The 19,287-nt window shown below is 36.0% G+C and overlaps 1 pseudogene; it reads right to left on the reverse strand.

Annotated features, from left to right (window-relative positions):
* LOC101693984 overlaps positions 1-13,573 on the reverse strand; it is a 72,141-nt pseudogene extending 58,568 nt beyond the window's left edge.
* Positions 13,574-19,287: the final 5,714 nt, after the last annotated feature.

Raw genomic sequence — 19,287 nt, forward strand, 5'->3', positions numbered from 1 at the left:
TATTTTCCTTATAATGTCTACAGGAGAAATGAAGTTGATAATTTATCACTAGAAAAGGAAAATCTTTAAAAAACCATATCACTGAACTTGTGTGCTTCTTTTTCTCCTAATAAATATAAAATGATCATTTTCCCCACTTTTTTGCAAGAGACAAATTTGAAGCCAAACTACATGTTCTTCTTGTCTTCAGCAGTTTTCTTCCTATTTCTTTTTTTTTTTTTTAAGATTTTATTTATTTATTTGACAGAGAAAGATCACAAGTAGACAGAGAGGCAGGCAGAGAAAGAGAGAGAAGCAGGCTCTCTGCTGAGCAAAGAGTCCAATGCAGGACTCAATCCCAGGACCCTGAGATCATGACCTGAGCTGAAGGCAGCAGCTTAACCCACTGAGCCACCCAGGCGCCCCTTCCTTCCTATTTCTGAATGACACTTTGAAGGTGAAATTTATAAAAATTTTGAAGAAGGTTTATGGGATTATGAGGAAAAGAAATGTAAGTTATGTGCTTCAGAACCTGACTCTTCCTACCCACATTAAAAAGCATTCTTTTCTTCCTCAGAAGTAAGGTTATGAGAGAGAGAGAGAGTAAGGTTATGAGAGAGAGAGAGAGAGAGAAAAGAATGAGAATAAAGTAAAGAAAAGTCAAAGCAAATACATAGAAAATAAATGAAATGAGTAAAGTGAAAAGAAATTTAATAAAGGATTGGGATAAGGACATTTGTCCCCTTCACCACTGGGTAGGTACAGAATGGATGTCCCTAAGGGAGAAGGTGGGTGCCATCTCTTCACCTTGTAGTTCCTCAGGAGTATTGCCCAATGGGGTGAACGAATTCTTACTGCGTTAGGGAGAATGCCTCCTAGACTATGACTGCTAGTTAAATTCATTATAGATACCCTACCTTAAAAAAACAAAGAGAATTGAGATATGGGGTTAGCATTTTGAGGTGTAGTTCATGGGGTTGCATATTAAAGATGTATGTATATATATATATATATATATATATATATATTAGAAACTAACCTACAAATGACATATAATACACACTAAAATATGGGAGGCCATGGGAAGAAGTAATATTTTGAAGAAGTGGAGACAATATACAAAGAGGCTGTATTTTCCTACATCTGAAAGAACAAAGTGTTTTAGGTAGAGAGTGGAATGGCACACTAGTGGTTAGGAAAGGTCAAAGTTGGCAAGTTTAGTATGCCATTACAGTGAGATAAATCTCAAAGCTCAGGTGTAAGAACCACCTTAATGAAGAGAAGTTTCATCAAGTAAATTAAGAAAGACAAGGTTAATTTGTGCTATTAAGAGTTCTTGGTAGCAGCCCATTTTTCATGTCTTCATCATAAAAAGAGAGAGGTTAGTACTAGTGAAAAATCAATCGGAAGGAAAGCAAAGTACATCTGAAAGATTATGTTCCATTCAGTGAGCCCCCTGACCAGCCCACTAAAGAAATGAGAATAGCTTCATAATGGCAATTTCTTTCTCTCTCTCTTACTCACTTAGGCATGTGCGTGGTAAATATTGATAAATTTCATTGAGGAGACAGCTTGTTTGTGGCTTGCCCAGAGCAGAGCCATAAGGGATGGGGATGTTTGCACCTGATGCCCCTTTTATGCTCATAGAATGAGTCCTGGGAGGCTTCTTTATCTTAACAATGCTCTGCTAGCCTAAAAGGACCCTTTTAAAAAGATGATATAATTTATCACCTCAGTAGATGTATGTTTGCTATACATTACTTGTTTTAGAGCTAAGGGAGAACGATAGTAGTCAGAATGCATTATTCCATTCGATGCAATATCTTTTTATCAAGAATTTTATTGGTCTGATTTACGGAGTTAGTTTATGAAGCCAACATACAGTGGGCTCTTGACCTCAAGGTTCTGTGCTCAATATCTTGCAAGGGCATATTATTATTAGTAGTAGTAGTCTTCATATTACTTTTTTACTCCTTTCTTTTTGACACACAACTGATATATAAGGTTACTATAAGTAGTTATTGGTAAAAAGAATTTATTAAAAAGTTCCCACTATTTCTAGCAGTATCTAAAAATGAGCACTAAATATTTTATATATACACAGAAATAGTTCATGTTCTATATATTTATTTGTTTTTGCTAATGTTGCTTAATAAACAATTTTATTAAAAAATTTTATTATGTTCAGTTACCCACTATGTAGTATATAATTAGTTCTTGATTATATATTTTCAAAATGGTGGTTCTTCACATTTCAAGGGGTCAAAGGCCACTTTTAAAATGAATGTATGTCCAATCATAGACAATCATGCATGTAATTTTTGATAGTTTATGAATGCTCTAAAGCATGAGGGGCTACGTAGTTTTCAGAATAAGGACCCTTGACCCAACTCATTATTTTTACTTTACTTGAATATATTAGATATTTTCTGTGGCTTCGGATCCTCCTGAGCCTCTATTTCTGGGAAGTTTTTCCACTCAGGGCCTTTTCAGAAGGAGGAAGTCTAGTAAGTATACTTAGTCCTTTCTCTTCTTTTCCAACTGAGTAGAATGGGGTGGGCACATGATACAAGAAAGTCAATTCACTAGTTAGCTAGCAACCTGTCCCATTTTTTTCCTTCTAGGAAATTTGAACCCAGAAACACGTAGATTCTAACTGAAGAAAGACATGTAATCTATTATTGGAAGGGCCTTGCGAGTGAAACACAAGACAAATAGGGGTAAATCTACAACTAAACACCCCGAAGTGAAAAGTGTTAATATAAGAAATAAAAAGAAAATATTAAATCTACCTCGTCTCCCCCCCAAACCCAGATCACCTACAATAAGAAATGTGTCAGGAGAAATTCAGTGTTAACAGTGGATGCCAGAAGATATTGAAGGAATAGCCTTAAACTGGAAACTTAGAATTTATGGCAGCAAAAATGAGGATGTCCAGACATAGTGTTACTGCAGTTTTTTTCATTCAAAATCCAGTTTACCATGTGTCGCTCTAGACTTGTTGTCCACTAGTCAGTACATCCTGTCCATGCATTCAGAGCTCTCATTGACTTTGTGGGTCTAGATACTTGAGGAAAACCTCCTATATGAAGGACGAAAGGGAACAAATATATAGAAGACAAAAGAGGTCATAGAAAACAAAGGCAAGGGTGCCTGGGTGGCTCAGTGGGTTAAGCCTCTGCCTTCAGCTCAGGTCATGATCTCAGGGTCTTGGGATAGAGTCCTGAATCAGGATCTCTGCTTGGCAAGGAGTCTGCTTCCTCCTCTCTCTCTGCCTGACTCTCTGTCTACTTGTGATCTCTCTCTCTGTCAAATAAATGAAAAAAATCTTAAAAAAAAAAAAAGGAATAAAAGAAAACAAAGGCAAACTGGAAGCCAAAGAAATCATCAAAGAAAAAAAAATTAGTTGATCAGGCATCAGGGATAAGAATGATCCCAGGATCCTAAACAAGAGCAGGATGCTACAAAAGGAACATTCCCACAGCAAATAAACACTCTTAACTGTTAAAAATTACCATACTAGAAATAAAAAATGTAATAGAGGGTTTCTAATATAACATTGAGAAATTCCACCAGTATGGAGAATTAAAGAAGAGGTTAAAAATATAACAAATGAGATTAAAGAATTAGAAGATCAATTCCTAAGTTTTTCACAGAACAAACTAAAAGAATTCCAGGAAGGGACATAGGGAAAGGGATTCCCTAGGATTGGAAGGACCTGAGTTTGGAGATTTAGATGGTGCAAGCAAGTAACAACATTTGCCCCATAGTTGTTGACTATTAAGTTATAAAGTTATAATTGTTAGGACAGCATAATTATTATGGCAAAAAAGGGATCTCAGAAAAAGATCCAGACATATAGGGAAAGTTGATAAATGAGAAAGGTAATTCCAGAAATCAGTGGGGAACCTTGAAACTCTTGGATAACTATTTCAGAGATAATTTGTTATTTATAGAGAGAAAATAAAATCAGATTTCTACTTCATGTCGTACATAAGGATAAATTTCAGGCAGCTTAAAATCTAAAGATAAAGAAGCAAAACTTTAATATACGAGAAGAAAAAAATTTTAACCTTGAGTTAGGAATTATTTCCTCTAATAGGCAAACTAAAAAGTACATTTATACAGGAAAAGATCAAGAGGTTTGAGTATAAACAATTGAGATATTTTGTTTAAAGAAAGACATCACGGGGTACCTGCGTGGCTCAGTCAAAGTGTCTGACTCTTGGTTTCAGCTCTGTGATCTCAGGGTTGTGAGATTGAGCCGGGGCTTTGGCTCAATTAAGACTGTCTCCCTCTCCCTCTGCTCCTTGCCACTGTGCTGTCTCTAAAATAAAAATAAATAAATAAATAAATATTAAAAAAAATTTGAAAGACATCATGAGTAATATCTAAAGACAAACCAGAGGGAAGATGATTACTACATATATCTCTGTCAAAGGATAGTATCCAGAATGTGTGTCCTACTGATCAATAGGGAAAAAAAAAAAAAAAAAAGGAAATATCAGCAAATGAATTCTAGGAGCTAAATACAGACAAGGAAACTGGAAGCTAGTAACCATTAAGAAGTTCTCAAATTTAGTGAAAATCAGAGACATGCAATTTGAAGTCAGAGTAAATATTATTTCACACTAAATAAACTGGAAATGTTATGAAAGTCTAAGAATACCAAGTATTGGCAAAAAAAAGGTTGAATGTTGGTATTTGCTCCTCTGAGTGTGAATGTCAGTAGAATGTTTCTTTAAACATTTCTGTACTTGCTTGTTTTAAAAAACATAATTCATAATTAAAATTTTTGAGGTGATTATTTATCTCTATGTCTTCAAACAAGCTGAGGATCACAAGGATTATCTATGTACAGTTGTAAAGAACTCTTTTTTTTTTTTTTTTTAAGATTTTATTTATTTGACACAGAGAGAGAGATCAGAAGTAGGCAGAGAGAGAGGGAGAAGCAGGCTCCCTGCCAAGCAGAGAGCCTGATGTGAGGCTCTATCCCAGGACCCAGAGATCATGACCTGAGCTGAAGGTAGAGGCCTAACCCACTGAGCCACCCAGGAACCCTATAGAACTCTTGTTTTATGAAAGTATTTTGGCTTTATATTTAAGGTTAGGTTATTATTATTACAGCTTTCTACTTTTTTCTAACATTTCAGTGTTGGTATATTTTTTCTAGAAAATGATCTATTCTGTTGATACTTTAGTATTCTTTAAATAAGAGTTGACATTGTAAATTCTAATAATTTGAAAATCTTGTTAGTGTCTGGGGTTACATTTTCATCCTCATTCTTATTACAGATTCATGCATTTTCTCTTTAGTTTTTATTAACCTTGCTAGAAGTTTATTTGTTGGCTTTTTAAAAAAATCTAGTCTTTTGATTAGTGAATTAATCAAATTAATCAATTAATCAATTGTTTCTTTTTCTTTTAATAGTCTCAACATCTGTACAGAGCAATATTTCTAAAATGATGCTGTTTTAATATAACTGTAGAGGTCCACGCCCACGCAGGAGCCTCTCCAGGATTTCTTTACTACCACTAACTTCCTCTAGGTCAAGAGTTTTTTCCTTATTTGGGGGAGTCTCAAGTCTTTGAAAAGACTTAGGAGGGATTCCCTTGAAGGAAAGTTCTAATGGGGTTCAATTAATCTCAGGATGTGGATGAGTATTCATTTTGCTAGAAGATTCATTGATGGTCTCTAGGAAATTGTAGGTGGATACCCCTCTCCAGTAGAAATGGGGACTGCCCATATGGCTCTTTAGCCCAAAGGAACTTTTACTTAAAGGAGAACAATGACAAGTTCTTCTTGGCACTGGATTGAAGAAGCTCATTGGCTAGCAACAATCATTGCAATGCTTGGCTAACTCTACATCATGACACCAGTTATTTTTTTAATACCCCCATCCCTTCTGCTGTGTTCACCCGAAGGGCAGGCTCACTTGTTCCTTCAACCTCTCTTAAGATCATACTCCACTTGGTTTCCTTATTTACACATAGGCCAGGTGACTATACAGACTTCTGGTCTCCAACTATTATTTATTTATATATAATACATGTTATATATATTTTATTTATATTATATTATATATATAATATATTATATATTTTATATATTTACATATATATTATATAAAACTATATTTTATATAATTATATATAATATATATAATAAAACCTTTCCTTTTCTTAAAATAAACAAACCCCACCACAAAAACATCTTTTTGAAATAAAAAAGTTCAGAATTTCAAAACAATTTTTATTCTCTGTGGGCACCGTGAGCCTAATTTGGATGTCAAAGAAAATCATTTAAATGAAAATAAGCATATCAAATATTGAGGATTCCTTTTTTCTCTTTGCTTTCCTGCTATTTATAAAATCAACTCTTTGTTTTTAAAGATTTTATTTATTTATTTGACAGAGAGAGAGATCACAAGTAGACAGAGAGTCAGGCAAAGGGGTGGGGGGAAGCAGGCTCCCTGCTGAGCAGAGAGCCCAATGTGGGGCTTGATCCCAGGACCCTAAGATCATGACCTAGGCTGAAGGCAGAGGCTTTACCCACTGAGGCACACAGGTACCCCTATAAAATCAATTCTTGAGTCCCTATGGATTTCGCTCTTTGATCATGGGAAGGATTATGTACAAGGAAGCAAAAGGAAATTAAGGAAAAAAATTAATATCTCAAAACATTAGTTTGTTATACTGATATTTGTAGCTATCTGTTTTCTCTTGAAAACACTTCCTTTACTTTCCCACTTATTAACTCGTGTAGCCTCAGGCATGAATGTTAACACAGAATCACACTGAGCTCAGATCCTGGAGTTAGTTACACATGGCTTCTTCTCCCTGACTTTGAGTTAAACTGGGCTTTGTCTTTAACGCTCAGTTTATTCATTTACAAATGTGGGCTAATAACAGTACCTAGTTCATAGGTCTGACGAAGATTAAATGGTAAGCATGTATAAAATACACAACAGATTGTATGTAAGCATTTATCCTTTCATCTTTGTCAATGTCACTTCTCAAGAAATATCTCCTAATATCTCATCTTAAAACTTTACCATTTCCCTGTTCCTTTGCCATTCTGCATCGCTCACATTTAATTTTTAAATATCAAAATCGTTTACACCTATACCTACTCTCCCAGTTTTGAGGCTATGAGATAAGTGTTTTTCATCTGTCTAAATCTTCCACCCCACCTGTGAGAGCAAGTAACTCACATTGGAGTTTATTTTAAAGCTTTTTACTTTTTACTAGCTTGTCAAGAAAACAGATCATCGCACATGATTTGGAGGAAGTAGGAAAGTATAAACCAGAGATAGTCAACCAGAGTTATCATTTTAGTGTGACCACTTTAATAAAATCTTTAAAAAATTCCTTTTATGGAAGAGAAGTGAATCAATCAAAAGGTCACACCTTATGCGTACATTTTACATTATTGAACAATTGAGGAATCACTCTGGTCCTTGTCTCAACCTCTATTACCTTCTTCTCATAGGTCCTCAAATGATGGTTTTGTGTGTGTGTGTGTGTGTGTTTTACACTTCTACAGCTTAGAAGTCTAAAATCAATAATTTGGCAGAACTACATTCCTTCCGGAGGCTTCAGGGGGAAAATAGTTTCCTTACTTTTTCTGCTTTCTGGAGTTCATCTGCATTTCATGGATTTTGATCTCTTTCTCTATCTTCAAATTTGTCTCCTTCTCATTTTGACTCCTCCTGTTTCCCTCTTATAAGGACCTTTGTGATTATAATAGACCCACCCAGATAATCCAGGATAATCTTCATAGCCCCAAACCTTTAATTTAATCATGTCTGCAAGTCCCTTTCATATGTAAGGTAACATTCCTCTTTATAAGGATAAGAATGTGAACATCTTTAGGGGGACATTATTCTGTCTCTCAAGTAATCATTAGCCTGACTTTTTTTTTTTTTAATCTTTTTAAATTTTTACTTCTTGGAGATATTTTTTAATCATTTTATTTTCTTCATGAAAGTGTGCTGTTTAATCCACATCCCCAATCTCCAGCCCCCCCCCCCACACCTCCCCTCTGGTAACCATCAGTTTGTTCTCTGTAGTTAAAAGTCTGTTTCTTGATTTGTCATTCTTTTTTTTTTCTTTTGCTCATTTATTTTGTTTCTTAAATTCCATATATGAGTGAGATCATATGGTGTTTGTCTTTCTATGACTTATTTCACTCAACATTATACTCTCTAGCTCCAGCTCCATCCAGGAACCTGATTTCTGAAGATATAGATCAATTTCCTATTTTTCAATGTTATTGTAAATGCCATCTTTATATAAATGTACCCTTTGTTGTCCAACATCTTTCACTCAACACTCTATTTGTGACACTCATCAACATGGCTGCTCAGAGCAGTGATTTGGTAGTTTTCATTGCTGCATAGTATTCCATGGCAGTAACATAACAAAATTTATTCTTTCTATTGCTGAAAAGCTTTAAAATTTTATTTTTTAGTTATTGTGAAGAACATTGTTGTAAATCATTTTGTACGTTTTCTCTAATACTTGTATGCATGTGTGCTTTATGGGGATCCTGGAGTTCCATCCAAGGGTAGAATTTCTGGGTCAGAGAGTATGCGTATGTTTACTCGCACAGTCGATGCTTCCAGCCAGGTTTTTAAAGTCATGTAGGGGAGGGTAGAAGACTTTCAGTTGCTCCTTATCCCTGGCAACATGTGGTATGTATCAGTGTTTTACATCTTTGCTGTTCTGGAGAATATATGATGGTATTTTATTATGCATTTAGTTTGTATGTCTACCACTATTAGCACTTTTGATATATTTCTTGTCCATTGTGTATCCTGTTTTTGTAGAGTGCCTTCTCAAGGTTTTGCTCCCTTTTCTACTATGCTAGCTATCATCCTGTCATTGATTTTTCTGAATTCTTTATGTATTCTGGATTAAAATGCTTTGTTGTATATATGGCAAATACCTTCTCCATTCTTGTTCTTTTAATCTCCTAGTGGTACCTATTGATAAATAGAAGCTCTTGACTTTAAGAAGAGTTCAATTCATCATTTTCTTTCCTTTATGTGTAGTGTCTTTTGTAAGATATTTTCATCCACCTTAGGATAAAAATGGCTTTCTTCTATGTTGTCTGCTAGAAACTTTATTGTTTTTCCTTTAAGTTTAGATCTTAAATCTACATGGAAATGAATTTTGTGTATGCTATGACATAAAGGTCAAAATTCCATTTCTTTCCATAAGAAAGTTTCTCTATTCCATTACATTGGATTTTTCCTTAACTATCTTTAAGTATTTTCCATACTTTTAACTATTGTAGCTTCATAAGTCTTTTCATCTAGTATCTTTATTTTTCTTAAGATTGTAGCAGTCTAATTTAGTCTATTTCCATACTTATAATGTGACCTTTTTTTTTTTTTAAAGATTTCATTTATTTATTTGACAGAGAGAGAAAGATCACAAGTAGGCAGAGAGGCAGGCAGAGAGAGGGGGGAAGCAGGCTCCCTGCTGAGCAGAGATCCCGATATGGGACTCGATCCCAGGACCCTGAGATCATGACCCAAGCTGAAGGCAGAGAATTAACCCACTGAGCCACCCAGGCGCCCCAACAATGTGACCTTTTTTGATGCTGTTTTATCTGGCTGCCATTTCAAATCCCTACTCTTTCACAGCCAAATTCCTTGGTAGAGGATTTTATTATTGCTTTTTACTTTCTTCTTTCTGGGATCTTGGCCCTTTAAGGTCTGGTGGCTATTATGGTGGCTCCAAGCTTTCCTTCCTTACCTTCCTGTCTTCCTGCCTTCTTCCGTTCCATCTCTCCTTCCCTCCTTCCTTCCCAGTTCAGCACAGTTGCTGAGTTCTGACTTATTTCTCTAAGTCTTAGCTGTCCTCTTTTGCTCATCTTTTTGGACACTTGGTTCTGTTATTCTTAAGAATAATAAATATTTTGAGGAAAAAGGAAATACACAAGGTTAGGTTCATATTAATGTATTATTCTTTCCAGAATTTTGGATCCTCAAATTCTGGCTACTTTGGTGGATCTCCAGTACCTCACATAGCTGATTTTTCCCAACAGATTTTTAATTGTTTCTGGTGGGAAGGTTGGCTACAAACTAGTCTGACATAGCCAGAATCGGAAGTCCTCAGTGTTTTTGTATATATTTTTCCAGAAACGATTGAGGTGTACATTGAAAATAAATTTTGATATGCTGTCCGTTTTTAATATTTAATATTTTAAAATAAATTTAAATATTTAAATTATTTAAATATTTTTAAAAATATATTTAATATAATATAAATATTATATTTATTATTTTTACAAAATAAATATATTTTAATATCTTACATATTAATTTATACAAATCACATGTGATTTTTAATAATTTACAAATTATAATATTTATTATTATAATTTATAGAAAATATGTTTATATAAATTATATATTCATATAAAATATTATAATATATATACATATATGTGTGTGTATATATATATATAAATGAATTGAAGGAGCTGACTGAAGAAGCCCAGGCCCCTTTGAAATTCAGCACAAAGTTCCCTAGCGCCATTGCTGCCTGGGCCAGGTGCAAGGCCTGGCTCTCCCATTTGGCATCCAGTGTTTGGTCGGCTTGATGCTATGCCTCCTTTTCATGGCATTGCACCTCCTGGACTTTCCTGGTGGCAGCTCTCTGCTCTGGAGTCATGCCCTTCCAACAATAGAGCAGGACCCTATAGTGTTTTGGGCAACCTGGGGGTTCTTCGTTAGTAGGTCACTGGTGATCTGGTTCTGGATCTTCAGGAGGTTGACCTCCTGTTCGTGCTGATGCTCATGACGCTGCCGCTCAGCCAGTTCGGCTGCCTGGGCTTTGTTGGCATTGGCCATAGCAGAGACATCATGGCCACGCGACAGGACTCCTCTAGCTTGGCCAGCTGGGCGGCCCGCATGTCCGTGGCAAGGCGCAGTTGGTCATTAAGCATATCCGCGCACTTCTCATCGTCCTAGACTTGCTGTTGCTTCTGCAGCTGCCTCTCCAGGCTTTGTCTGAACTGCTCCTGCAGGCACGTGACCCTCTCCAGGTCCTCCCCAGCAAAGCACTGCAAGCTGGCTGGGCCACAGAGGGGATCGCTGGGGCCAAGATGGGCTGGAAACTCCATCCAGAGTCAGCCAGGATCCCAGAGGTCAAATTCTCGCTGATTCTTGAGCTGCTGCTTTTGCCCCCGAAATTCCTGGACTTTCTTGTTCAGCCGACGTGTCCGTTCTACCTCTTTCTTCTCTAGCATCTGGGCTACTAGGGTTTTTTTTTTTTTTTAGTGAATAACTTTATTATCTAGGGTCAAAGGTAGGGATAGTGGGAGAAGGGGTTGGGGGAAGCGGCCTGCAGCATTCTCCTGACTCCCAGCCTTCATGAGCTTGATGAGGGAGAAGAGAGAGATGAGCATCTTGGGTTATATATAGTATAACTTATTATATATAATATTTATAATATTTTATATAATTAATTATATAAATTATACAAATTTATAAATATACTTATATAAATTATAATACAATAAATTTATTATATATAATAATGATTTATATAAATAATGTGATTTATAGAAATCACATATTTAAATATAAATTAAATATATTTAATATTTAATATAATATAAATATATTTATTATTTTATAAAAATATAAATATATTTCAATATTTTGATATTTCATAAACCTTTATTGCCTTGTTACAAATAAGCATAATTTTTAATACCTGAATCGTATTCTATTTTTTGGGTAGGCCACGAATTAACTATTTCTTCAATATTGAGCTTTTTGTTTAGATTCCAAAATTTAACTACTAAAAGTAATTAGAGGAAAAATTTCTCTAATTGTAAGAAGTCTCCATGACATGTTAACTTTAAATTGTAGTCATGATGATCAATAAAACACGCATATCTACTATGAACATGGGTAACTGTGTTCCCTCTTGCAGAGGATACAAAATATATAAAGATATCTCTGTCATCCAGGTAATGTATTTGGAGACATAAAGCATACATTAGAAAAACAATATAGGCTAGGTTTTCATCAGAACTTCATGAACAGTAGATATAAAAAAGTAAGAATAGTCAAAGGGGAAGGAGGTCATTTAGTCATTGGAAAGGAAGGAGAAACACTTTATGAATACGGTGTGGTCTGAGATAGATTGGGTTTTATTGAATGGAGTGAGGAAAGAAGACATAATTATTTTCTAGCTCCTTTTCTTATTTTTGCCTAAGATTGTTTTGGAGGTATTACTCCTAAGTCATGTATGGTTGCATTTTCCTCTGTGTGAAAAAAATTTTCCATTGATGGATATTTCATGGTCTATAAATCTGTTTCAGTTGAATAAATACATTTAACCTAAGATACTGGATCACAGGAAGTTTGCTGACAAACTGCATAGCTGACAACCCACAGTATGCAAATATTAGGACAGTGTTTTGCTTTGCCAAATGAAATAAGAAAAACTTTATGATCCTTATTTTCTCCCTTGCCCAGAGACAAAGGCAGGATATACATAGGAACAAATGACTAGCAGTGGGTTGGAGAAGAGAGAGTGCACCAAGGCAGAAAATCCCTGAAATCATCGGCGAGAGAGAATGTATCAATATGTATCTTGCATACATATTATTTTATTTAACTATCACATTACACTGTAGGGATAAGCATTATTATTCGTCTCTTAAGGTTAGAAAACTGTTTAAAATCAAAATACTAGAAAATGAGTCTTCAGTTGGAGTCTGTCTGAAATCAAGACCATGTTCTTTTTATTAAAGTATTAGTGAATTAGTTGTATTAACAAACTGTTTAAAATCAAAATACTAGAAAATGATGAGTCTTCAGTTGGAGTCTGTCTGAAATCAAGACCATGTTCTTTTTATTAAAGTATTAGTGAATTAGTTGTATTAACAAAACTATACCTAAAATAAAACCTCTTAAATTATTTCATGTGGGTTTATCCACTCTGTTAAAACTCAGGGTCTTTGAGTTAAATTGATTTTCTAAATCCTTCCTTTGAAGGGGTTTGCAAGTTCTATAGATTGTTCTGGCCAAACAAGCCTAGGGCCTGAGCCAGAGTCCTTCCCTTTGTTCAGTCACTGCAAGAGTGACTGTATTAAGGCACAATAAACATACACTAAATATTTTATCTTTGCTAATATCCATTGTGGGTAAGATTGCAGAGGCACACACTTTGCTGGAAGCAATGTGAATTGGTTTAGTACTTATAGAAAACATACATAAATATTCTGTCAAGAAACATAAAAGTGTTTATTCTCATTGACCCAGTAATTACACTCCTGAGAATGTATGCTAACTAAATAATTTAACAGATGGCAACACTGTAGACAATGTTAGGCTTTTTCAGATTGCAAGAAAGAGACACATTCAGGTTACATAAGGAGATGAAGCCCATGATAAGGATGTGGAAGCCCAGAAGACCCTCTTCTCAGCAGCTGGGAAGCCTGGAGAGTTTCATGACCATTCTCAGCAGAACCTCTAGGTGGGCCAGTAACAGTCTTCCTGGTCTGACTTTCAGAAGGCCACACCATTGCTCTGCCTTTGACCGCCTCAACTTCCGTGTCTGGCATTTCCTCTTGCAGAGTCTGACATTTCTGCCCTGAAAGTGTGCCTCGCTCTGTTTTAACTCATTACTCACTTACAATAGCAAGACTCTTTTGACAGCTTATGATGGGCCGGTCATGGTTCTAATAACTTAACATGTTATAACCCATTTAATTTTCACAATTCTCTTAAGAAAAAGGTATGTTTATTATTACCATTTTATCACTGGGAAAGTAGGGCACTGAGAAGTTAATCAATGTGAACAAACCCCCCAGCTAGAAATAAGGGCACTACGTTTCAAAACAAGGCACTTATTCAGTACACTGTACTGCTTCTTGGAGGATGACATGGTTGAGAGCGTTATGTATATACTGAGCAACATTAGCACTCTCTTGGAATGTAAATCTGTCGCCATAAACCAGATTACTCAAGAAGAGCATGTCTAGAGAAAAGAGGGACAAGAAGTGAGTCTTGAAAAATGCCAATATTTGGAGTTACCGTAGAGGAGATGCAAGAGGGAAGGAGACTTGAAAGGAGGAGCAGGTGAGGTAAAAGAAACACTTGGGTGAGTCTTCTTCCAGGAACTAAGAGAAAAGAGCATTTCAAGAAAGAGAAAATTGTTTTGAATGCTTATTTTATATCACATAAGATAAAGAGAGAAATGTGTCTATTGGCTTTTCAACAGGGTGATCCGTAGCACCTGGAGTTCTGTTTGTGTAATGAATACAGAGGCCATACTCGAGTAGAGATAAGGAAATGGAAATGTTGTATGCAGCAACTCCCTAGGCATTTGATGGTGAAAGAGACTGGGAACCTGGACTGGTAGCTGGAGGAGGAAGTGATAGCAAGGGAGGATGTGTTTATTGTTTGTTTTGAATGGAAGGGAGAGATGGGGGGCAGGGAGGGGCAGAGAGAGAGGGAGATGGAGAGAATCTCAAGCAAACTCCCTGCTGTGTGAAGAGCCTGACTCGGGGCTCAAATGTCAGGACCCTGAGATTATGACCTGAGCTGAAACCAAGAGTTAGATGCTTAACTGAAGATGAATAAAATAGAAATGTGAGTGAGAAAGGAATGATTGCTACTTCAGAATTTTGGAAGACAAGAGGAAATGGGAAGCAGAGCCCAGGTAGAAGTTCTTTCTGTGTTAGGAGTAACACTTTCTCCACTGTACTACAGATGAAAGGGGAGGTGGATGTAGAGGCAAGAATGGGAAGGTGAGGACTGTAGTCTTCCTATGTTATCAAGAACACATGAAGTGAAGCCAGACATCCATTAAGGATGGAAACAGACACTTTAGAAGCTGAGGTCAAAGAACTATAGCAATGAGGGTAATTAGCAAGGAAGTGCTAGTAATAGGAGTTAGTGTTCTGTTGGTACGGTATTTGAAACCAGTATTTCAGCTGTAGTGCCTTTCTCCTTCTGTCAAGATCAGGGCTATGTTCTGATAATTGGTCTTTGAAAATTTTGTTAATTAATGACATAGCATGAAGAGGGAGGTAGTGTAGGCTCCAGGAACTGGGGTGTTCTTGGTCTGGAAGTTGTTCTGAAACGTGTGCACATCTCTTGCTCTCCTGTAGAAATGATCAACAACGAGGAGGAGACTGAGCCCATTGGCCGTTGGGGTGTGTGGGAATCCAAGGAGGGAGCACAGGACTCTGGCTCCAGTTTGAGAGCCTCTTATCCCTCACCTGAAAGTCAGACAGAACTATGATACACTCTTTGTTCACCAAATTTCTCTTGGTTCATTTTTTTCCTTTGAAATACATTTATGTGTGTAACCATGTTTTGAATTCTGGAGCTACAATTCTAGTCTAGACATCGCTTTACTGGCAAACTCTGAGTGTCATGTCAGCGTTTTTGCTCCTCCGTCTCCTTCAGGTGCATCCTGTACAATATTTTCAGGGTAACATTTCCAAGACCGCATATGTATCACATTCTCCAACATCTGTGACGATTTTCAATTTATGTCAGAATGAAACTGAATTTCTCTGGCCTGAATTCAAGGCTATCCATAATCTGGATCCAGGCTGCCAATCCAGTCTCATTTTATAGTCCTGTATATGACATTCTCATAGTGAAGAAAGGCTTGGGAGGCAGCCAGCTCCGAGTATGGAACCTGCTTCTTTCTTCCTATGACCATGAGAAAGTTGCCTAACTTCTATAAATTGTAGTTCCTCATATTTAAGGTGCTTTTGTTCATTGTCTGAGATAGTTTCAAATATTAAAGGAGTTGATGTATTTAGAGCATCCCACAGAGTTCCAGGTACATGTTTAGGTCTAAAAATAGGACTATTCATTGTTCAGATTGCTGTTTTTAGTAACTGGGGTATGGCATTTAATTCATTTACTGTTCATCATGGAGTTTAATATCTATATTCTCTTTGTATAATTATAGGTAGACACTGAATATTTAGGGTTAACATTTAAAATTTTCAGAGTTGACTTTTATTTCAACATATTTTTCAGGAGGATCTGAAAAGTTGATTAGAATGATGCTCTTTCGGAAGTTTGGATTATATTAATTAGCACTCCAATTGAAATTCATTTTCTTAAAGCCTTTTAAAGTGAATTCATATGTATTCTCTCACTTCATTTGCTCATTCTCCCACTTATTGATTTGTTCAACAAGAATTTAGTGAAAGTCTGTTTTGTTAGGCACTGAAAAGGGTGCAGGGAACAGGAAGAGTAAGACAAGGACCTGGCTGAGATAGTGAGTTGTCCCCAAATACCTGCTGTCCATTTTTCTGTGGAAGAAAAATTTTGAGCAGAGCACATGTAAATAAAGATTACATTTCCTAGTCTTTTTTGCAGCTAAGTGGTTATTTGACAATGTTCTGCTTAACGTGAAGCATATTAAAATGATGGGTGACACATTTCCAGAAACTTCTTCATAAGAAAGCTTGAGGATTCTCTTTGCCCTTTTCTCCCTCTCTTAGTTCTCCAAACAGCAGTTTAGATTGTAGAGTGATGTCTAGGTCCCCATCATGTACCATGACGATGAAGGCCATGCTCTGGGTAATTGAAGATCAAAGGCTGGAAGCAGGTTGTTCAAAGACATGCAGAAAGCACCTTATTTGTCCTGGACTGGCTATTCCTGGACTATGTCATGGCAGAGAAAGGATCCTTTTTTATTTAAGCCCATATTTTTGGATCTCTATTACTCAAAGCTGAGCCTAACTCCAAATGATACCCACTCCCAGCCTTTATTCCAAAAGCTTACAATTCATGGGACACATGTATTTACATGGAAACTAATTACTTACACCAAGAGGGCTTAGGAAGCTGAACTTATATTATGTTGTTTACAAATGGATTTTAAAGTTTTGTTTGTATTTTCAATCAGTAATTTGAATACCATTTTGAGTTTACTTGTTTCTATAGAATGCCAGTCGAAATAATTGACAAAAAGATCTTTAAACCAGGTTGTTTACTTAAAAGGACCATATTGGCAATTTAAGAAAATGAATGATACTTGTTTTAGTATTATTCAAACATACCTTAGAAGTAATAATTTGAATATTTTGGTTGCCCATATTACTGAGTAGCTTTGACTGTCAATACTGTGAAATTAGTTTGTGTCTATAGTCACATAGAAATGCAGGTACCGAGACATGAACTACATTCATAGCACAGCCTTAAAAAATCTTTTAGAAAATCAGACCCTTAAATGCTTAGCCTGTATAAAGGTTGTAAGTGTGGCTTTCATGGTACTTTTCCCTCCTTGCCTTAAAAATATTATTTTATGCCATTTAACTTAAATGCCAAATACTTAATTAGCATTTGTATAAATATTTTCACTCCTATAACACTTAGCTCTTTCATTTTCATTTAATTCTGTTCAAAGGTTAATTCCTTTTTTGCTATTTGCTCAACAGTGCAGGTAATATATGGTGAGTTATAGCCATAATTATTATTAGGAGAAATGATTTCTTTTATCAAAAGTACACATAGCATTAATTTTTACCTTATTCTAAGGATTCACTTTAAAAATTTATAATAAATCTCATGATCACTTTTCAGGTAATATTTGCTATATATCGCTATTACATAGTGAATGTGAGTAACTTATAAGACCATCTTGAAGTGGCTTCAAAATGAGGGCAGAAAGGAGAAAGTTGCATATTCAAAGTAATTCTTTTCGTAAGCTTATTTTTAAAAATTTCAGGAACTTCAATAAACTATTAACCACAGCTTTATCATAAACTCTCACTATTAAATCTATTAATAAAACCAGAATTCCATCTCAAAAGACTGTAAAAATAATCCATTATACAATACGTATGCATATGTGAAAGATAAGTTTTCACAAGGAAACAAGCCAAAATCCAGCACTACACCCTGCACCCATTTCCCTATCCTATTTTGGGAGCATGTGCTTAGTCAGTTAAAGGTATCTACCACCTGATATTTGTGCCTAATAAAATTTGGCATGGAAACACCTCTTGTTTCTGGGCCCTTTGCTCAAAAAGTTCAGTGTGATAATTATAGTACCCTATTCTCATACTGGCTATGGGTTTAGCTTTGTGACTGCTTAAGGTAATGGAATTTCAGTACAAGTGAATACAAGCAGAATTTTGACAAGTGCTTGTACTTCATACCTTGCTCTCTTGGAATGCTTCCACCATTGTGTGAAGCAGGTTAGGACGAGAGAGGGGTCTAGCCATCCCATCTGGACTCTGGCAAGGTGTCAAGTTGGACCATCTAATCATAACTGGGTATCCAGCTGACTGAAGCCAAATAAGGTAGCCCATGCAGAACTAGTAGAAGAATTGTCCATTCGAGCTACAGAATTGTGGGAAATAATAAACTACTGTTTTAATCACAATTTCGGGGTGATATGTTATGTGGCAATAGATTACTGATGTAGCCTTTAGTTATGTCAATCCACTCACCTGTGAGGCCAATTACTTCTAGATAATGCAGTGGTGAAGAAGACCAGTCAATTCTGTGGGAGTAAGCCCCTTGCAGCACAGCTTTTACATAAAATGAGTTCCTTGGTTGGAGGCAATGCGTTAGAAATCACTAGGCTGAAGTTGATCTTCTTTTAGACCTCAGGTGGTGGTTTGGGCAGAAATATTGTCAGCAAGAAAGGCAAATTCATTTCCCATGAGGATGGATCACCCTATTCTCCCCATGATGAGGGGCATCTAATATAAATGACATAGGACCCAATCATCCAGGATAACTGATTTTTTTTTGTATCCATAAAAATGAGTCATTCTTATTAAATAAGCTAAGTAAAAAATAAGTTCATTAAATGAGATTTTAAATTAACATTGAAAAGGGGCATACACACACTTTTTTTTTAAATTTAAGATGAACTGAGGAAAGTGTTGACTTTGTGTCATCTCTTTCATGTAACAGAAAACTGAATCCAGAGTTTTAAGAATCTCTCCACCCACTCCAAAAACAGTACCAAGATTTGGAAGTGGAATATTAATATACAGGATAAGTAATTGTAGTTCTTAATCTCAGGTAATGTTTGATGGGGAGACTGTGTTTATCATGAGGGAATATTTCATAGTGGGCTTATTTCATAGAGGCTGAGGTAAAGTTTCAATTATCATTGAGTTGTCACAAAATTAAAAAAAAAAATCTGTCACAGCAAGGAAATTCTTTGGTCTATCCCTGTATCTTGATTAAGTTGCCCACCAGTCATGAATAACTGGACTCTAATCTGGCAAAATAAACCCAGAAAATGGAAGAACTTCCCTTTTCCATTGTGGTGGCCAGAATCCAT

The sequence above is a fragment of the Mustela putorius genome, unplaced genomic scaffold, assembly GCF_011764305.1.
Source record: "Mustela putorius furo isolate JIRA1106 unplaced genomic scaffold, ASM1176430v1.1 tig00000281_pilon_pilon_pilon, whole genome shotgun sequence".
Lineage (NCBI taxonomy): Eukaryota > Metazoa > Chordata > Mammalia > Carnivora > Mustelidae > Mustela > Mustela putorius.